The sequence below is a fragment of the Callospermophilus lateralis genome, unplaced genomic scaffold (assembly GCF_048772815.1).
Source record: "Callospermophilus lateralis isolate mCalLat2 unplaced genomic scaffold, mCalLat2.hap1 Scaffold_52, whole genome shotgun sequence".
Classification (NCBI taxonomy): Eukaryota; Metazoa; Chordata; class Mammalia; order Rodentia; family Sciuridae; genus Callospermophilus; species Callospermophilus lateralis.
Genome location: NW_027514454.1, coordinates 4895249 through 4915200, shown reverse-complemented (window position 1 = coordinate 4915200; position 19952 = coordinate 4895249). Strand labels below are relative to the sequence as shown.

At 47.8% G+C, this 19952-nt stretch overlaps 1 pseudogene; it reads right to left on the bottom strand.

Moving 5' to 3' along the window:
• Positions 1 to 1127: 1127 nt before the first annotated feature.
• LOC143390291 (interleukin-5 receptor subunit alpha-like) lies at positions 1128 to 19542 on the bottom strand (annotated as a pseudogene).
• Between the last annotated feature and the right edge of the window lie 410 nt (positions 19543 to 19952).

The window sequence follows — 19952 nt, the reverse complement described above, 5'->3', positions numbered from 1 at the left end:
TCAGTCCTGAGGATGGGACCTGGTCTTCAGGATTTTAATGTCCCTCCAGGTGACTCCGATGCTTTATTTATTTACATATTGTGGTACTAGCCATTGAACCCAGGGGCACTCTACCACAGAGCCACATCCCCGGCCCTTTTTATTTTCAGACGAAGTCTCCCTGATTGCCGAGGCTGGCCTTGAACTCGCGATCCTCCTGCCTCAGCCTCCCAAGTCCATGGGATGACAGGTGTACACCACGGTGCCCAGCTGATGCTTGCTTACAACTCCTGATCTAAGGTGTTTATTAAGAATAGTTTTCTGGACACCTTCCAGGGATCCTGGGTCAGATGGCGGGGGACAAACCCTTGGTAAATGACTACAGCATAACCCTAGGCTCGGCCTTCCTGCTCCCTTCTGCAGGTCTCATCTCCCCCAACCCCATGGGCTCTTCCTGGGGTCACCTGAACCTGGCATTCACCTCCTCACTATGCCATTTTTCTGCCTAAGGGCTTCTCTGAACCTCGGTGAGTGCCTCTGTTGAATGGGGCATTGATAAGGTGACTAGAGGCCAAGAAGGCTTGCCAAGGTGACAGAGATACTTCCTTGATATTTCCAGAATATTAATGCTACCTTCAAGAGCAGGGTGATGTTTTCACATCACTTTGCCTCAAAGGATGCTCCCTGGATCAGGCCGCTGGGTCTTGAGACAGTCTGTTTGGTTCTCTCTCTCATCACACATGCCGGCTCCTTGAGCAAAAGGGATTCTAGAACTCCAAGAAAAAAGCCCTCAAGAATGGGCAGCTCCTGACTGCTATGGGAAAGACAGTTCTCTGAATCCGGATTCGTGATTTTCTGTAGGCCAGTGTACTCTGCTTTCTTCCTGAGATTTTTCAGCTGAGTGTTGTTATTTTCTTTTGAGGCAAGGTCTCGCTAAGTTGCTTCGGGCCTCGCTTAGTTTCAGAGGCTGGCCTCAAGCTTGGATCCTCCTGCCTCAGCCTCCCAAGCCGCTGGGATTAGAGTCGTGCGCCCCTTTCGCCCTGCTGAGGGCTCCTTAAATGCTGACCATGTTTTCGCGGAAGAAGCAGCCGTCCCTGTTCTCATGGCCCAGAACGTGGTGCAAGTCCTTCCAAGAAGGCTCCAAGGCATCAGAACACGGAATTTTCCAAGACCTCACATCCAAGCCCTTCCACAAAACTTACGACTTCCATCTCTGTGGCACTGGAACGCGCTTTCTGCAAAAGGAGCAGAAACACCTCATCTTTCCAAACTATGATTCAAATGATTTTAAAAAATAAAAATAGAGTGACTGTTGAAGAAGCAAAGTAGGAAGAAGAGTAAAATAAAACCTACCTGTCACCCACCTCTGTCTCTCCTAAAGTGTTTGATATGCATCAAGCATTCTGTACATTTTTTGTGACTAAGTCATAGGGCTGCCCAGTTTTCCTTATTTTTGGTGCTGGGGATCGAACCCCAGGTCTCATCCTCGCTAAGCATGCAGTGTATACCCCAGCCATCCGGCGGCTTTGCAAATTTCTTTCTTCCTCTGTAACATAATGTGCTACTTTAAATATGGATTTATGTTCTTTGGTTTTGTGATCGCTCAGTTTCTTCCACTGTCCGTTACAATATTCCCCTCAATTTGGACATTTGATATGCACAGTTTGGGCTCCAACACTATGCAGATAATTGGAAAGTCTGGAACCTTCTAAGAGTGGATGGCCCTGTCCTCCTCCTCTTACCCCACACAGAGCCTCCCCTAATTTAAAGGTTTACAGTTGAGCTCGCTCGGGGAGCAACTCCCTGGTTAGATAGAAAGCAGACTCCAATAAATTAAAAGCTCACCATAAGTTTGTCTGTCTGTCTGTTTTCTTAAATAAGTGCCCCCTGATTTTGTCACCTTGTAAGGGCACCTGATCTCCTTGCTTCACTGTCTCTTGAATGTTCCCGTTTCTAACTGAGGTTTGAGCAAGCCCTTGCTTAAGCAGGGCTGTGAGGTGGCAGAGATCCCCCAAGTCCCCAGTCGTTGGGCACCCAGAACCGAGCTCTGTGCCAGCTACCATCGTCGGTCCTCTAGAATCCCTGAATCCTGCATCTGCAGGTCCAACCAACTCCAGAACAAAAATATTTGAGAAAAATTTTTAAAAAACAACCTGCATCTGTCCTGAACCTGTATGAACTTGGCTTTCTTTGTCGTTTCTCCCTGAAGAGTGCAGTGAGACCGTTTTTTACCCAGCAGTTGCACAAGATCAGGCATTAGGCTTGAAAGGATGCACACAGGTTCTGTGCAAATACCACCCCCTTTTATATAAAGGATTTGAACATCTGTGGCTTCTGCAATCCACAGTGAGCCTTGGAGCAAATCCCCCATGGACACTGAGGGACAGCAGCAGAATTGAAAGTAGAGGGTTCCCTTCTCACTAGCTGGTCACTTCTTGGTGGTCACTGCCAGTAACGCTGGTAGGTCCCCTTGTTCTTGTAGCAGAGGCCCCAAGAGTAGGACAGAGGGCTTTTGCCTTTGGAGATAGAGGTTGGGTCCCTGCCAGGTGTCATTCAGCTGTGGCCAGCCCCATGAGCACTGTGGTTGGGAATGTAGGCCATAGGGATGATTGCACCAGACCACACCATTCTCTCTCTTTCTCTCTCTTCCTCTTGAAAACAGACAGGGAGATCAACGAAGTCAAAGATAGAGTGCAACCATGTAATAGAAAAGTGATTCACCACAAAGATGCCGAGATAACTTTACCTGGGGAAAGGAGGTGTCCATCTGAAGATTATGGGCTGAGGTTGTGGCTCAGCGGTACAGAGCTTGCCTGGGCAGGCCAGGGCCCTCATCATGGGGTGGGACCTTAGTGAGACAGCAGTGAACATGTCCAACCCAAATCAGCCAAACAAGACCATTCCAGTGACCGTCCCCTGGCCTCCTGGGAGAAACCCCTGCCTTATCATATAGAAAGCCAAGAGCTCAGCGGTGGTTCCCCAGGGTTTGCACCCCGGGCGCTCACGATGCCTCTCAAGACCTTCAGCCTTACCTCACAGTGAGCGGTCACCAGGAGATCTTTGATGTGACTTTTTGGGGCTGGAACAGGTGGAAACAACCTGGCCCACAAGTGACATCTGAAAACAGAATAAAGGAAGGAGCCGGTGAGCACGGGTGTCTCTCTTGTCCCTCCATATCTACTCTGAGAGTTGACCTCATCAGTCCCAGGACTGGATGATGGATCAACTTAAAATCCAGGGTGGGCTGAACTAGGATAGGCACGGTGGTGAACACCTGTGATCCCAGAAGCTCAGGAGGCTGAGGCAGGAGGATTGAGAGTTCCAAGCCAGCCTCCACCAAAGTGAGGCCCTCAGAACCTCAGTGAGACCCTGTCTCTAAATAAAATATCTAAAGGGCTGGGGAGGGGGCTCATGGGTTAAGTGTCCCTGGGTTCAATCCCTAGTATGAAAAAAATACCAAAAATCTGCCGATCCAGACTTCCAGAGGAGAGGGGACATGGGTGCATGTCGCTAGGCTGGGTCCTGACACTGTGTCCTTCATATCTAGCATGTTCCCTGCGATGCTCATGCCTGGACATGGCTTGCTTGCTTTTCCATTCCTGAGACTGCCATTCACCTGCCCCCCAGCCCAGAGACGCCATGTGGATAGAACATTTAGGACAGTAAAGCTGTTTCACATGAAGTTCATTTTCTGAGTTATGAAAGGGCTGAGACAGAACATGCCGTCGAGCCTCGGAAGGGTACTTTATCCTACAGAGTGCTACCAGGGATGGAGAGGGGTCTGGGGCCATTTGCAAGTTGCAGGGTCTGCATGGCATTTCCAGGATCTGTGTTGGACCTAAGAGTCACCAGCCCCTTGGGGCCAGGTGGTGAAAGGAAGCACTTCACCGTTGAGGCTTATGCCATAGAAATGGTAGGTATTTGGGGCTCCATTCCTTGGAGAAAAATAATGGGTGATTGGTGAGAGCATTTGAATACATATATATGAGTATGGTTAGCACTCTGTTTCATTGCACCTGTGTTGATTTCATTGCAGAATTGAAAATTTGGGACTTGGTGGGTTATCAAAGACCCATAGCAAAAAAATTAAAAAAAATAAATAAAATAAAAGCCCAGTTAGCACTGAATGGGAAGGCTAGAACACCCAGGTCAAAAGCTTCACAGAAATGAGGAGGTCATTGAGGAATCTGAGAGCGTGGGCAGTGGCCAAGGGCCATGAGGTGTTCTTTCCAGCGTCTGATGCAGGCCTGCCGATGCGTCTCGCTATCTATTTGGTCTCCGCTGACCTCAGAAAGGCCACCCAGAAACAAAAAGAAATGCTATCAATTCAACCTGATAGCAAAAACCCTGTGTCTGATGGATGCAGAGACAGAAGACCTACATCCTGCAGAGCAGCGGACAGATCAACACGGCGAAGCAGGCGGTCACCGTGAGCAGGATGAGGAGCCATTCCATCAGGGGCTTCTGCGTCTCACTTCCTGGTGGAGGGGAAAAAGAGAGAAAGACCCGAGTTAGGGATCAGAGGTAGATAGGAGGAAGGTTGAGGCTTGGGGCATCAGGAGGCTGGGGTGTGAGTGGTAAAGTGGTGGGAAATGCTGGGCAGGTGGCTTTACCTTCCTGAGACTGAGATGATCATGTCATGCCCCTGAAGTGGCCAAGAGGGTGAAATGAAATGAAATAGCAGTGAGGCCACTTTTAATCGCAATGCATTATTGATTCATTTGGCAAGGACTTGCGGAGTCCCATCCGCCTGCACCTGGAGCCCATCCACTCGAGGAGTCAGATTTTTTTGATGGAAAAGCCCACAATTAGTTCACAATTAGAAAACTCATTGTAAAAGCATTTTTTACAAAGTCAAAAACTGAACTTGTGGAGGGAGTAAGAGAGCATATTTGTAGTTGACACAGTGGTCTCAGACTCGGCTGTAAGTGTTTTATGATCTAGATTCCCCTCAAAGCCTCCTTTACCCATATTCCCACTTCACAGATAGGAGAGCAGACGGAAATGACCATTGGTCTGTGCAGTAAGCATTTGGCATGCATCTTAGTCTCCATCTAAATGTGTTCCTAATCCACATTCCAGGGAGAGACACTTGGGGGTTTCAGTGATAGCTTTGGGGTGTGTGTATCTTTTTTTTTTTTTTGTAAGGTACTGGGAATGTGTTCAAGAAAAACCCAAGGCCATTCTATAAGTGGTATTTAAAGAAGCGATGTCCTTAGTCGATGTGGTGGGTGGTGCACACCTGTGTCTAAGGGAATGAGGAAGGAGGATTGTGAGTTTGAGGCCAGTCTCAGTGACTTAGCAAGATTCTGTCTTAGGGGGAAAAAAAAGACTGGGCATATGCACAGCTCAGCCATGGAGCAGCCCTGGGTTCAATTTCCAGTACAAACAACAAAGGCAGCAGAGGGGTGTGTATGGTTGCTAAAATGCCTCTATGAACCGTGAGTTATATCCCTGAACACAGCAGGTTCCTTTCTGTGGCAATGACCTCTCCTTCATCATCCATCCATTTAACAAGGATTTAGGAGCCTCCTTAGATGTCTGGGGCACTGTCCAAGGTCCTGGGACACAGTGGTGAAGAGAACAGGTGGGAAAAACTGCAGGAGGTCAATAACAACACAGGATATTGGGACACCTGAGCCCAGGTGTGGTGGAGTTCCGAGTGCCCGGGGAGAAGAAGCCTCCAATCCTCAGTTTGCCCTTGACTTGGTCTATAAAATGTGAAATGCATATACAGGCGGAGAGTTCCAGGCTGTGTAAATAGACTAAGACTTCCCAAAACACCAGATGACTTAAAACCAGAAAGAAAAACCAAAAAAAAAATCAAGAACCAAGAGGGAGAAGTGTCTTTAGATTGGGTGCCTGTGACTCCTCGCCACCTCATCTCTTGCTTTGAGGGTTTCTGGGGACTCCGATTGAGGTTCCTCTTGTACTTCCCCAAAGCTCTGATCTCTTATCTTCTGTTTTCGGATATTCACAGAGGTCCTGTCTTGAAGAAGTTGTGGTTTGGCTTGGCCACCTCCTCAAACCTATCATGCCTCTTCCTTCCTCTTCCAGCCGGAGTTCCTAGACTAAAGGATTTGGGCTGCCTCATTTGCCCAAACCAATCCCTGGTGATGTCTTCAAAGCCAAAGCCAAAGGATTCTTGGATTTTTTTCTCCCAAGTCAAGTCTTCGTAACCTCCTTTCTGGATTTCAGTCTGTCAAAGGTCGAGTCCTCCTTGAAACACAACTGTGGGTTCTGCTACCCAAATGTTCCTTCTCCCTCTTTGTAATTTCGGCTGGCCCTCTCTGCTCATCCCGTGACCCCTGGATATTTACAACTATTACCTTATCTTTTATCTTATCTTTTAATTTAATTCTTCTCCCAGGTCTTTCCTCCTGACCCTGCAGGATGCACAGTTCCATGTCTAGATCAAAAAGTGCCTATAAACCAGGTTTGGTGGCACATGCCTGTCATCCCAGCGGCTCAGGAGGCTGAGGCAGGAGGATCGTGAGTTCAAAGCCAGCCTCAGCAAAAGCAAGGTGCTAAACAACACTCAGTGAGACCCTGTCTCTAAATAAAATATGACATAGGGCTGGGGATGTGGCTCGGTAGTCAAGTGCCCCCAAGTTCAATCCCTAATACCTCCCAAAAAATAAATAAATAAAAACCTCCCATAGATGAAATGCACTTGAGTATTTTTGCAAAGCTGAGAACAGCCCAACCCAAGTTTGCATAAAAAAAAATAGGGTAAGAAAGAGTAAAGGAAGATGGGATTGTGTAGAGGGGAGTCAGGGGAGGGGTCGGGCGGTGGGGGTGGGAAGGATGGTGGGATGAGACAGACATCATTACCCTACATACACATGATCACAGACTGGTATAACTCTGCACCATGTACAGCCAGAGGAATGAGAAGTTATGCTCCATTTGTATACAATGTGTCAAAATGCATTCTACTGTCAAGTGTAACTACTTAGAACAAATAAAAAAAGATAGCCATCCTGTTGGGGAAAAAAAAAAGCTTTCATTTTGAAATGTTCTGTGTACATTAGCCTTGGTTTTTAAAATTAGGAAGAACACCCTCGGAGAGGCTCGACCTTTTATTTTTCAAAATCTCACCCATGCTCATCAGTGGTAGGATTCAGTTTTGCAGATGAAGCGCCCCAGTGACCCCAAGCTTGATCACACTTGCTCATAGCTAAAGAGCAACTGGGGTGAATTCACAGCGTCACCTCCAATACTGTCTCACTCCTTTTCCCACTCTTCTTGTCTGAACAAAGGAATTCGGCTTCCACCTTGTTCCCTCAACATAAACCATCCCCCTCTCTTGCTCATTAGGCAAGAACCCTGATGAGTATATCCAGAGATGCCGGACTTGTCAGAGCAGATGCGAGTTCTGTACCGAGTCTGTCAATCCAGAAGAAATGTAGCCTGTTTACAACTAGGTTCATCGGACAGAGAAAGTTGGGGGTCCCATAGAAAGAAGAACCAGTGTTGTAAATATTATCAGGCTCACACACACACACACACACGGCCACATATGTGGCTCACATTGTGTAACACCCACTAGCCAAGTCCTGACAATAGCACTGTTGTTTTGTGAGCATGATTACAAAGATCTTTTCAGTTAAACCACTCTCTGGTTATTGAGTTCAGCTATCCCTTTGATAAGCAAAGATTCTCCCCTTATTAGCAAAGAGATCGAGGCCCCTGATTTCATTTCATTCCATCAGAAAAGAACAATGTTATCCGTGCACGTTAAGGTACCATGCATGAGTGCTTGGGGGGAGTTTGGCAAGGGGGTTATGGCCGCTGGCCTGATTCCAGCAGGGTCTCCTCACATGCAGCCGGGAAAGGACACAACCAAAAACACAACCAGGTCAGCTTCCTTGCAAGACCAAATATGTTGGCAGGTACAGTTAGTGCAGGAAGAGCACTCACCATCTGACTTGTCAATCACCTGCTATTTCCAGTTATTTCCTAATGCACAAAGAATTGAGAGCCAGGGGCTATAAATAAGTGAGTTAACTATAAATTAATGAACTGAGCACGTCTTATGGTGTTGCAGAGGGAGAATAAGGAGAGCAGGCCCCACCAATGGTATAGCTATGCTGGTCATGAGGATGAAGGATTTCAGCAGCCTAAGAGTTGGGAGAGCCCTTCGAACATGTCACGAGAGAATAGATGTCTGCAGAGAAGGTTCCAGGAAGTTCCCAGAGGAGACAGGAGCTCAACTCAATACCAGCAGGGTTCTCGACATAAGTGACAGGAGAGAATTTCTGTGCAAGCCACACAAAGGCACAGACAGGTTCATTTAGGAAGGTTGATGCACATGGAGGGGAGAATATGCATTGTCTCAAGAATGAGAGGCCCTGGTTTGGGCTGGGCACTCCATATTTATTGAAGGGCTCTATCAGGGCAGGACAGGAGGTGGGTTCAGGACGGAGCTGCATAATTTCATACCCATTTTCCCTGCATTTGCCTATTTACCTCCATTTACAAGGGCCCAGGCCCAGACTGACAGGCAGCTAAGTTTTCTTCATCTCAGTGGCTTGTGAGTGTTTCCTTGAGGATCCAGTGTTTCTCTTTATCCTACATCTCACATCCTTACTTGGAACTTTGGAGTCTTTGGCCTTGTAGATTTTTTTCTTTAAAGAACTATTTCATGCACACGTTCATGGTTCAGTCCCAGAACTGTTCACAATTTTCAGGTAATTTGAATCTTTTCTCTAAAGAATCTTTACTCTGCCCACCACTGAAATCGCACACACAGATGCTTCTTTTTAAAAAGTCGCTGGGCAATGCCTTGTGTTGATGTCAAGATGAGTTCCACAAAGAGGGAGTCGCACAGCCTGTCCTGAGGGGCAGCAGCCCTCGGAATTGACCACTTGGTTCCTGGACACTCTGCACACGTGGCCAACTTAGAGCATTTGGGAACCCCAACTTGGAGCATTTGGGGAACCAGCTGTCTGGTTTCTGGGGACCTCGATCTCCTGTATTTTTGACATCTCAACTTTGCAGATGATCCAAAGGGTGGAAATTCTATTGCTCTGTGGCCTGGGGGTGGATGTGGGGTGGGATGGCATCCAGGGGCCAGGAAGTCCCCAGGGTTGGACTAGTGAGTGCCAGCTCTGCTCCTGGCTGGTGCGGGACCTGGTGAAGCCACTTGTGACTGGACGCTGCAGCCCCTCTTGCCCTGCAAGTCCCTCTTGCTCACTTGGTTCTAGAGACGTTCAGTAGGCCCCAAGAGGGCTGAATCATGGACAGAATTCAATGTGCTCATCCGGGATGCCGGGTTCAACCAGCTTTCCCTGGTGGAAGGGTGAAGCTGTGGTGGCTCTCAGGAGATCCCGGGTTCCCAGTGCAAGTCAAAGGCACAATCTGACCCCCAGGTGCCTGGGCTCTCCAGTGCAGCATGGGCCCCAGCTGAAGCCCCCCAAAAAGACAGCAGGAGTGAGCAGAGGGTGGAGGTCACCACCCCCAAAAGGCACACAGTCCTGTTCACCTGGAGAAATGGCTCAGGTGAAGTGAAATCTGGAGAGGCAATGGCGACTGGAGCCTGGGGCCTTTACAAAGGGCTGGAGAGCACCTGTCTGAGTTACCCCCCAGGAAGGCTAGGCTTGGGGCCATTTCTTTCTCTGCAGGCAAAGGCCTCCTGGCAGCGAGGGCAGCACACCTTCTGCAGGTCCCGAACCTGCAGCTCCCTTCCCTATGGGATCAGCTGCTGTATCGCCTCTGCCAACCCCCAAAGGCAGCTGCAGGGGTGCGGTCATCAAACCAAAGTGACAGCAAGGGTACAGGGGTTCCATCCAGGTTTCACCTTTTGCTTTGGAGGTGGCCAAGCAGGGTATCAGTCTATCTCCCACTTTGCAAAATGGAGATGGGGGGTGGATGTGTGTAAAGGGCTTGGCACGGAACCCACGTAGTAGATGCTCAATGCCCAGGCAGCACTCAGGACTCAAGGTAACGTCTGCAAATCCTCGGATCATGACCTAAATTGGAGTGTTGTCAGAGTCCTCAACAAAAATGCACAGCAGACAGGAGGTGAGGATGGCCTTATCCTGCAGGGATCTGCATTCAAATGAATGTGGAGGAGAACTGGAGAGGAACAGGTGGGTCAGAGGAGCCGAGCCGGAAGAGGTCCAGGAACTTGGCCCTGCTGCTTGGCAGGACAGAGGCTGAGCAAATCAAGAGCTGGGAGGATCCTGAGTTCAGAGCCAGCCTCAACAACTTAGTGAGGCCCCAAGCAACTCAGAAAGATCCCTGTCTCTAAATAAAATATAATAAAGGGCTGGGGAGGGGGCTTCGTGGTTAAGCACCCCTGGGTTCCGTCCTTAGTACCAAAAAATAAAAAATAAAAAAATCACAGGTAGCCCCCCCACACACACTGTAGTGAACAAATGGTGGGGCTGCCAGGCAGGGGTCTACCCAGCCTGGAAACCACAGGAGCCTGGGGAAAGGAAGTGGCCTCACCAGACCCAGCCCAGGCGACATCCCCCACTTGCAAAACCCAGAGTCCCCAGTGAGGCCATGAAATACATCTCCTGGGCTTTACTGTGCCGGGCACCCAGGTCCTGGAGCTGCCATCCTCGTCCCCCCGCCTGCTGATCTGCACCAGCCATCACCTCTGCAGTCGTCACACTGTGGTGCCAACAGGAGAGGGGAAGCCGAAGGGACCCAGGGCAGGAGGGCCCCTCTTGGCCTCCTCCTGGCCTTTCCCCCCAAATTCTGCAAACTCAACATCTTCTGTAAGACCTGGGGACCTCTGAATCGACACAGTGACAAGACACTGCTGGAAAAGTGAAAGCAGGTGACCCTAGGACAACGTGAAAACGCCCCTGGGGCTGAAACGGTCTCACCTCATCTTCATGAAAGGGGTGGCTGTCGGTGAAATGGGTGAGATGCCACCCATCCAAGAGGGACACCTGGGGGTGGGGTGCAGGGGGCAGGGACTCGTAATGAGCTGAGATCTGAACTAGCCAGCCATTGCCTAGGACCAGGATGTAATGGCAAGAGGGCCCTAAAGTGGCCAGTGAGGGACAAATTCAAAACCAGCTTAAAATGAACCCTCCATCCAGATCCCCTTTGCTACTCAGCAGATTCAAGGAGGGGTGATGCGGGGGTGGAGAAACAGGATTGGTGACAGGGGGAAGGGACTCTGAGTCACAGCTGAGGACACAGGCCAAGAGGGGTTAGGTTGGACGGGCTGAGTCCCCACTCGGTCCTCTCTAATGATCTCCATGCCCTCGAATCAACATTCATCCTCAGAATCCTCCTGAACACTGTACCTAGGCAGCCTCTGAGTATCTGCTTCACCGTATTATCTTTGGTCCCTTCTAACTTGGGTGGGAGATCTGGACATGGTCAGAGCCCTGGCTAACACCTAGATGGCCCACGCTCTGGTCAACTGGGATGACAGCTTCACATCGCACCCCTTCCCAAATCCTAAGTGGTTTTTTAGCCACCACCTTGCTCTTGGTCTCTAGCATGGTGCTTTGAAATTCCTTGGGCAGCATTCAAAACAAAATCTAAGAGGGCTGGGGAAGGAGCTCACATGTGTCTGTTTGTCTGCAACAGCCTACGTGGTGGTGTTAGGAAGGTGCTTAGAAATATCAGTGGGGCCACCGAGCTTGGTGCCCTTGGGAAGTTGCAGAAAGCACTTTAAAAATGAAAACCTTGTGAATTCAAGGAATAAAAATGAAGCCTCCACCCCAGGTATCTGACAAAATGAATCATCTTGTTCAAAAGCCTTGTTGAGGCGTGGTTCTTCTGTGTGTTTCTCTTTCTGGGCCCACAGTAAGTTTTTTATCTGGGGATATGAAACAGGGTGGAGGGAAGTCCCTTGTGCACTGGGGTCAGCATAGGTAGGTCAACCTGGGGGCACGGAGAGGGGGGGCGCTGAGGCTCAGCAGAACCCTGCAGCAGGTGATGTGGTGTGTTCTCAGTTCTTCTTACCCCACTTTCAGTTCCCTCTCCTCTGGAAGGCTCCTGCTTGCTCTCCGAGCCCTCTAGTGATGTCAGGGCCACCACGTAAGGCCATGTGTGTTGCGCACTGCACAATTTTTAGGGGATCCAGGCTCCTCTGACTCTAAACAGTGTTCCCCTTCCCTGGTCTTCCGTGGAAGTCTACCTGATAGGCCTCAGGTCTGACTCCCATTCTCAGGGTCTAATGGGTCACTGCCTCAAGAGCCACTCTGTAGTGAAGTGAATGGAATACAGAGCAGATTTTGGGGAGGCAGGGTGGAGGGGTAACCAGGAATTGAACTCCGAGGTGCTTAACCACTGAGCCACATCCCCAGCCGCAACCCCCGCCATTTTTTTTTTTTAATTTGAGACAATGTCTCACTAAGTTGCTTAGGGCTGCTAAATTGCTGAAGCTGGCCTTGAACTCGTGATCCTCCTGCCTAAGCCTCTTGAACCAGAGGGATGACAGACATGTACCACCATCTGTAAAAATCTACATAGTAATTTTTTTTGCCATCCCCGAAAGAAATCTTAAATCCACTCTTCCAACAGCCATGCCACACCATGACGAGATGTGACCCAGCAGAGACGCAAAACCATTCCAAGACACCCCACCCCAAGTTCTCAGAGACTCACCCACATAGATAGGTGGAGTCCACTCACTCCAAAGCCCAGCTGTCCTGCAGGCGGGACTCACGGCCGCCCTCACTTGAATGGAGTACTTGGAGAGATGGTCAATGACGGAGACAAACGCGTTGGTTGTGATCCTTTCCATCTAAATGGGGGAAAAAAAGTCTTGTAAGAATCTCAAAACCCATAAGGTATGTCGATGACCAGCTTGAGGGGTCCTGTAGAAATAAAGTGACCCGGTGTTCAGGAAGTCACTCAAAGACATCTGGCCATCCATGCTAAATCCAGGAGCTCCCGTAGGGGCCCAATTGATGTTTCAGATGTAAAGACCAGAGGAGCCTCTACCAGTGTGAATAGGCTCCCTGGCCTTCTCCCTCTGCATCCTGAATCCTAAACAACGTCACAAGGGCTGCCCATCCTGGTGTCTGCAAACTCATCTGCCACCTGATTTTGAATGACCTACAAACTATGACCTGCTACGTTTTGGAGGTTTTTATGGAGAGGGGGTTTAGTACAGTGGATGGATCCCAGAGGTGATAGACAACCCAGCCATATCCCAGCATTTTTCAAAATTTTTAATGTTGAGACAGGGTCTCCCTAAGTTGCGTTAGGGTCTTGCTAATTTGCAGAGACTGGACTTGAACTTTCCATTCTCTAGCTTCGGGCTCCCAAACCCCTGGGCTTACAGGTGTGCACCACCTCACTCAGCGGCTTAGGTATTTTTCAGTGGCTGGAAAATCTCCAAAGAAGAGTCTTGTTTCATGATACATGAAAACCATGTGAAATGGAAATTTTCGTGTCCACAGATAAAGCCGTATGGGAAGCAGTCTTACCCATTTGTTGACACTGTGGCGCTTTAATTCTGAGTAATTTTGATAGAAAAATGAATGGCCTGCAAAGCCTCTCACCATTTACCAAAAAAAATTTTGCAGGCAGGACAGGCTCAGCAAAAGCGAGGTGCTAAGCAACTCAGTGAGACCCTGTCTCTAAATAAAATGCAAAATAGGGCTAGGGAGGTGGCTCAGTGGTCGAGTGCGCCTCAGTTCAATCCCTGGTACCCCACAAAAAATATATTGATGAAATCTCATTGCTCTGCATTTACTTTTTCTGTTATCAGTGAGACACGTGTTGGAAGCCTGCCACCCCTGTGTTTTGCTCTAGCTCGGTGACTGTGAGCAAGAGTCTTTTTCCAGGTCTTGCCACTCCAAAGGGAATGGTAATTACCCAAGAGTTATTGTGAGGATAAGATAAAATTATAAAGCTTGACACGTAATCTATCCTCAAGAAATGTTGGCAGTTTAATGAGGTGGGAGGTTTTCATTTTTATTTTATTATTTTTCTGAGATGGGATCAACTTACATTGCCTAGGCTGTCCTCAAAGTTGCGATCCTCCTGCCTCAGCCTCCCAAGTAGCCAGAATGACCGGCACATGCCACTGTACCCCGTATGTGTTTTTTAAAACTGCAGTAAGATACATTCAATATAAAATTGACCATCTGCTGCATTTTTAAGTGTACAGATCAGCAGTTTTAAATACAGTCCATCTTCCCGTGCTTCTCATCTTGCAAAACTGGCCCTCTGGGCTGGGATGTAGCTCCATGAACAAGCTCAGGTTGAATCACGAGCAATATCTCTGGTTTGTTCTGAGAACTTGAGTGCTCAGGAGGCTGAGGCCGGAGGATCCCAAGTTCAAGGCCAGCCTCAGCAACTTAGCAAGATCCTAAGCAACTCGGTGAGACTTTGTCTCTAAATAAAATATTAAAAAGGGCTGGGGATATGGCTCAGTGGTTAAGCACCCTGGGTTCAATCCCCAGTGCCCCCAAAAATAAAAATTAACAAGTAAATAAACCCAGGCTGAGTGACACCTTCCACTGTATGTACACACCACATTTTGGGTGTGTTGTCATCCATCGATGGCACCTGGGATGTCTGTAGCTTTGGGCTGAGATGGGATCTAACACAGCCAAAACCATGGCTCTAGGTCTTGGAACACTGACGTTTCTGCTTTCAACCGAGCCATGACATTTTACATTTTCCCTACACCAGTACCCACGAGGTTTCATCTGATCCCTGGGATTATTTTCATCCATAAGAAGAAGAAAAGGCTTGTAAGGTTTGGTTGATTTCCATAACACCTGGGTAGATGTATTTGACCTTGTTCGTATCCAGCTATAACCAGAGCAGCCAATGGAGCAAAAAAAAAATTGTTCAATGTTTATACAATGAATATTTGTCATGGACTTCTGGGACCCTCTGAGGAATTACCTGCAAATAATTCTTCTTTGTGTTGTGTATCTTCACTTCATAATCAAAGCAGTGCTGTGGAAAGGCGGAAATAGGTTTGTCCCATCGGATGGAGAGACGCGTTCCCTGGATGTGGGCTGTGACATTGGTTGGTGGATTCGCTCGAGCTGGTTAGAGAAGGAGAGGTCAGTGACATGAGTTGGTGATCAGGGCCAATTGACTCCAATCCACCCACACCTCTCCAGGCATTCAAGATTTACCAGTAGATCTTTCTTTTTTTGTGGGGACTGAACTCAGGGGCACGCGACCACTGAGCCCTGAGCCACCTCCCTAGCCCTATTTTGTGTTTTATTTAGAGACAGGGTCTCACTGAGTTACTTAGCGCCTTGCTTTTGATGAGGTGTCACCTACATACGCCTACATACGCACGGATTCCTCCTATAATTGGGGGCCATATTTCTACCCAGAAAGTGAGCAGTGTGGTGCACGCCTGTCATTCCAGCAGCTGGGGAGGGTGAGGCAGGAGGATCTCAAGTTCAAAGCCAGCCTCAGCAACCTGGTGAGGTGGTCCTAAGCCACTTACCAAGACCCTGTCTCACAATAAAAAATAAAAAGGGCTGGGGAGGTGGCTCAGTGGTTAAGCGCCCTTGGGTTCAATTCCGGGTTCTAAAAAGAAAGACAATGATGGGTTGCTAATAGCTAAACTCTGGGCTCCCACTACTGCTGCTCAGTGGATAGATAGCTCAGGACTCCTCCTGTGCTCCTGTCCCCGCCTGCCCTTGGGCACCTACATGGAGGAGCCCGAGATGGTAGTGGGGGTTCTGGGGTCTGTCAAAGAGCAAGACATGCCCAGTTCCCTGGACTCCCAGCTCTGGGGTCCCTTCTCTTCAGCTGTGCCTGTCTCTTTCTTAAATAAAACTCATTTTCTAAGCTTTGGGGCGTTTCCTCTTCAACACCAGGAAAACTAGAACCTGATCCTCATCTCCAACAGGGGTATGGACAGCATCTCCTGAGCAGTGTCTGAGGATGTGGCCAGACATCCTCCAACATCCAGGGCCGGTCCCCATAGCACAAAAGTCATGCAACCCAAATCTGCAGCAGTGTTCCCACTGAGCCACCTGCCCCTGTCAGCAGCACAAACATAGTCCCACCCCATGCGCTCTGAGACCCTGCCATGCAGTGATGTGGGCCACTCTGGGCAGAGTCTGTCTTACCGATGGCTTGCACCCCAAACAGCTGATCAAAGGGTCTGATGGCAGCTGTCCTGCTGGTGCCATTAACGTGGACCGCCAGCCAGCCAGCCGTGCCCCTTGCTGCTGATGGACGACCTTGGGACCCAGCAGGCGGTATTTCTGCTGGTCTTTGCTGTATTCCTGACACTCCTCGGTCCAAGAGCCATACCTACAGTGGAACGCTCGTGAGTTTCCTAAAGGTCCAGAGGAGGCGACCTATTTGCATGGGTAAAAATAGGGACTCACCTGTAGTAGAGGAAGTACTGCGTGTCTGGGGGGGCCTCCTCACCCGACAGCCAGGTGCAGTGAAGAGAAACTTGGTGTGACCTCAGGTGACCACTACCTGCCATTGTCGTGCTGGTGGCACAAGTTAAATTCGAGACTGAGGTTCCGGGAGACCCTGGGTGGTCAGAAATAGAACAAAACAAGGTGGCTGTTGTTTTCTTTGAATCTTGTACCTCTTTGGAAACCTTAAAGATGGCATGTGTCTTGTCAGCTATTTATAGAAACTTAGTATTTGCAAAGAGCTGACTTCCTAGAGGATAGAAACTAGAGGTATGGAGCCCAGGGGCCTAATGCCTGGGCGCTGTGGTGCATACCTGTAATGTCAGCAACTCGGGAGGCTGAGGCAGGAGGATCGCGAATTCTAAGCCAGCCTCAGGAAGTTAGGGAGGTCCTAAGCAACTCAGTGAGACCCTGTCTCTAAATAAAATACAAAATAGGGCTGGGGAGATGGCAGTGGTTGAGTGCCTCTGAGTTCAATACCCGGTACCCAAAAAAAGTTGTACTGCAGACCTATTTCAACTATATATTATGCACAGGTGGAATTGGTAATAAGAAGTGACCATAGCCCCTGTTAGCGTGTGCATGCCTTGGAAGACTCCTCCCAGGAACTGGTGACTGACTGCAGAAAAGCAAATCATTGTTAGTTTTTCTGTTTCCCCATTTTGCAAAGTTCGGAATGAAATTGGACTTTGAGAAGTTTCCCTTACCTGGTGGGGCTTGGAGTTCTGCAGAAACCCAGCTGCTGGCCAGGGGGGCGTGACCTTCCTGCAGGATGGTTCGAACACTTGCCGAAAAGCCTTTGTGGAGGGGGGCCACGCAGGTGTCTCCGTGCTCCCAGTTTCAAACTGCAAATAAAATCCACAAGTAGCCTTTAAAAAAACGACTTCTTATCCCAGATGCCTCTTCTTCCACTTTTCCAATGGTACATAGATAAAATAGACTGAAATCGTTTTGTTAGGAAAAAAAAATGGAATGGGTGGGTACCAGGGATGGAACTCAGGGGCACTCCACCACTGAGCCACCTCCCCAGCCCTATTTTGCATTTTATTTAGAGACAGGGTCTCACTGAGTTGCTTAGGGTCTCGCTTTTGCTGAGGCTGGCTTTGAACTCGCGATCCTCCTGTCTCAGCCTCCTGAGCCTCTGAAATGACAGATGTGTACCACGCCTGGCTTGTTAGAAAAAGATTTTTAAAAATCCATTCTAATAACATCATTGCTCAGTGGCCCATGAACATATTCCTCTCATAAAACCAAACAAAATATCACAGTTAAGGTTTAATTGAGCTTGAGGTTGAAGTTCCCTTTGATTCCTATCTCTAGTGTCCCTCTGCCCTGCAGAAGAAGTAACAGGAAATTCTCTAGAATTCCATATTGGCTTCAAAATAGTTAAAAACACACTGTTTCTGCCTTCCTGGGACTTTGGGACACAGCAGGTGTAGCAGGTGGTTTCCATGAGCTCAGAAGTCAACCTGGGGCCCTGGGGAGTCACCTAATGGGTCCAAGGAGACAACAATAGGGTATAGATGAGGGGGGCTTTGAACTCAATTTCTCTGACTTTGCCCCTTGCTCTCTGCCCATTTGCAAGGCTACTTATTGTCTTCTGTTCTTTATGCCATTGTAGAAAAAAAACATCAAACCATTATCTACTCCATTCTACCTTTGGTCATTGTCTTTTAATTTTTTTTTTTTTTTACTTAGAATTTCATTTGATTAAAAAAATGCAGCCAAAACAACATTTACTCTACATAATAACAGCTGCCATTAGAAGGGATATTTACGTCATCGACTTGTGGGGCGTGGATCTTCACGTGGTATTCCAGGTGAGCGTTCTTTGGCTCTTGGTCAGGATTTGGTTCCCAGCTTAAGAGGACTTGAGCTAAACCCATGACTCTGATCGTGAAATTCACAGGTTGGAGAAGGGACACTGTGGAAAAATTTAAAAATCAACACGATGTTTTGTTGTGCACAAACAGCACTTTCAAGTATTTAAAAACGTTTTACTGTACTATTTTGCTAATGGATGTGAAGATGTTCAATACCGAAATAATTTCAGAAGATGCTTCTTTAAAACTGTTTCCATCTCATTATCTTTTTTTTTTTTTTTTTACTTTCCCCAAGTGTCTATCTGTACCATGGATGTGGTTTTTTATTGAAATATGAACATTTTTCAACACCATTTATTGTAACTATAGTTCTCAAACTGAGAGCCATTATGTATGAATGGGCCACAATCACCATTTATTGGGTTGTGACCAGCATGTTTTCAATGATGTGGAAGAAACATAGAATCGAAAAATACCAGAATAGAAAATAACAGGGTGCACCACACGTGAAAAGAAGAAGAGCTTTATTGTGAATCTCTTGTTACCATTACATAAAGGTACTGAGGTATGTGTACATGTGATTCATGATGTATAAAGATTCGTGATGCGTTCATTTCCTATTATGAGTCACGGTCCAAAGTACTGGTGACCCTGGTTCCTTAGGCATTTATAGAAAACAGCTTTTTTTATCCGCTTCATGAACCACACTTTCACTTTGCTTTCAAAAAAAAAAATTCATTTACTCACAAAATAAAATCAGTACCTGCTCATCAGTTTTGTAAACATGAACAATAAAAAAAAAGGAAAGAAAAAGAAAAAAAAAATCCTACAATTCTACCATGAAGAATGACATTAAGGGCTGGGGTGGTGGCTCAGAGGTAGACCACTGACCCTAGCTTGTGTGAGGCCCTGGGTTCGATCCTCAGCACCACATCAATAAATAAATAAAGTCATTGTGTCCATTTACTACTAAAAAATATTTCTTTAAAAATCTGCAGTCCTACCATGAAGAAGGACATTAGCATGATGTAGTCACTATATAATTTTTTTTTTTCTGGGCATGCATTGATACAACTTTTTAACTTTTTTTTTTTCGTTAACCAGAATTAGGCCAATACTGTTCACGCTGCTACAGAGCCTTCTTTTGCTCCCTGACTGACATGTGGGGATTTTCCATTGACCTCATGAGACTTCCAGCACTCTGCACCCACCCTGGATAGCTAAGGGTCATATTTAAAGATAAATATAAAATGTCCTCACCGTGGGTTTGCTCAGGGGGAAACGGTGCTACCCATTCTATGATGCACTACGTTGAATCCAAGGTCCTTACGCTTTGGGTCAGGAAGTAAGTCGGCGGGTGGTATCACCGTGGCTCCCCAAAGAATCAGGAGTACAGGGACCATGATGGTCAGTCGGATCCTGCAGAGAGGAAGGGGACAATTGAGATCATCTTGCTGGCATTTCTGAGAAAAACGGAAAGCCCCTTTCTAAAGTAAGATGTGGGCATCTGGCCATTTAACAAGCATTTGTGACATATATCCTTTTATTTATTTAATGGTACGAGGGATGGAACCCAGGGGCGCCTAACCACTGAGCCGCATCCCCAGCATTTTAAAATCGTTGATTTAGAGACAGGGCCTCGATAAGTTGCTGAGGCTGGCTTTGAACTTGTGATCCTCCTGCCTCAGCCTCCCAAGCCCCTGGGATTACAGGGGCACATCACCATGCCCGGCTGTGACATCCATCTGTTACATGCTAGGAATACTATATGGTAGACTTATACGTTGGGACCAGGCCTCCCAATGAAAAAAAT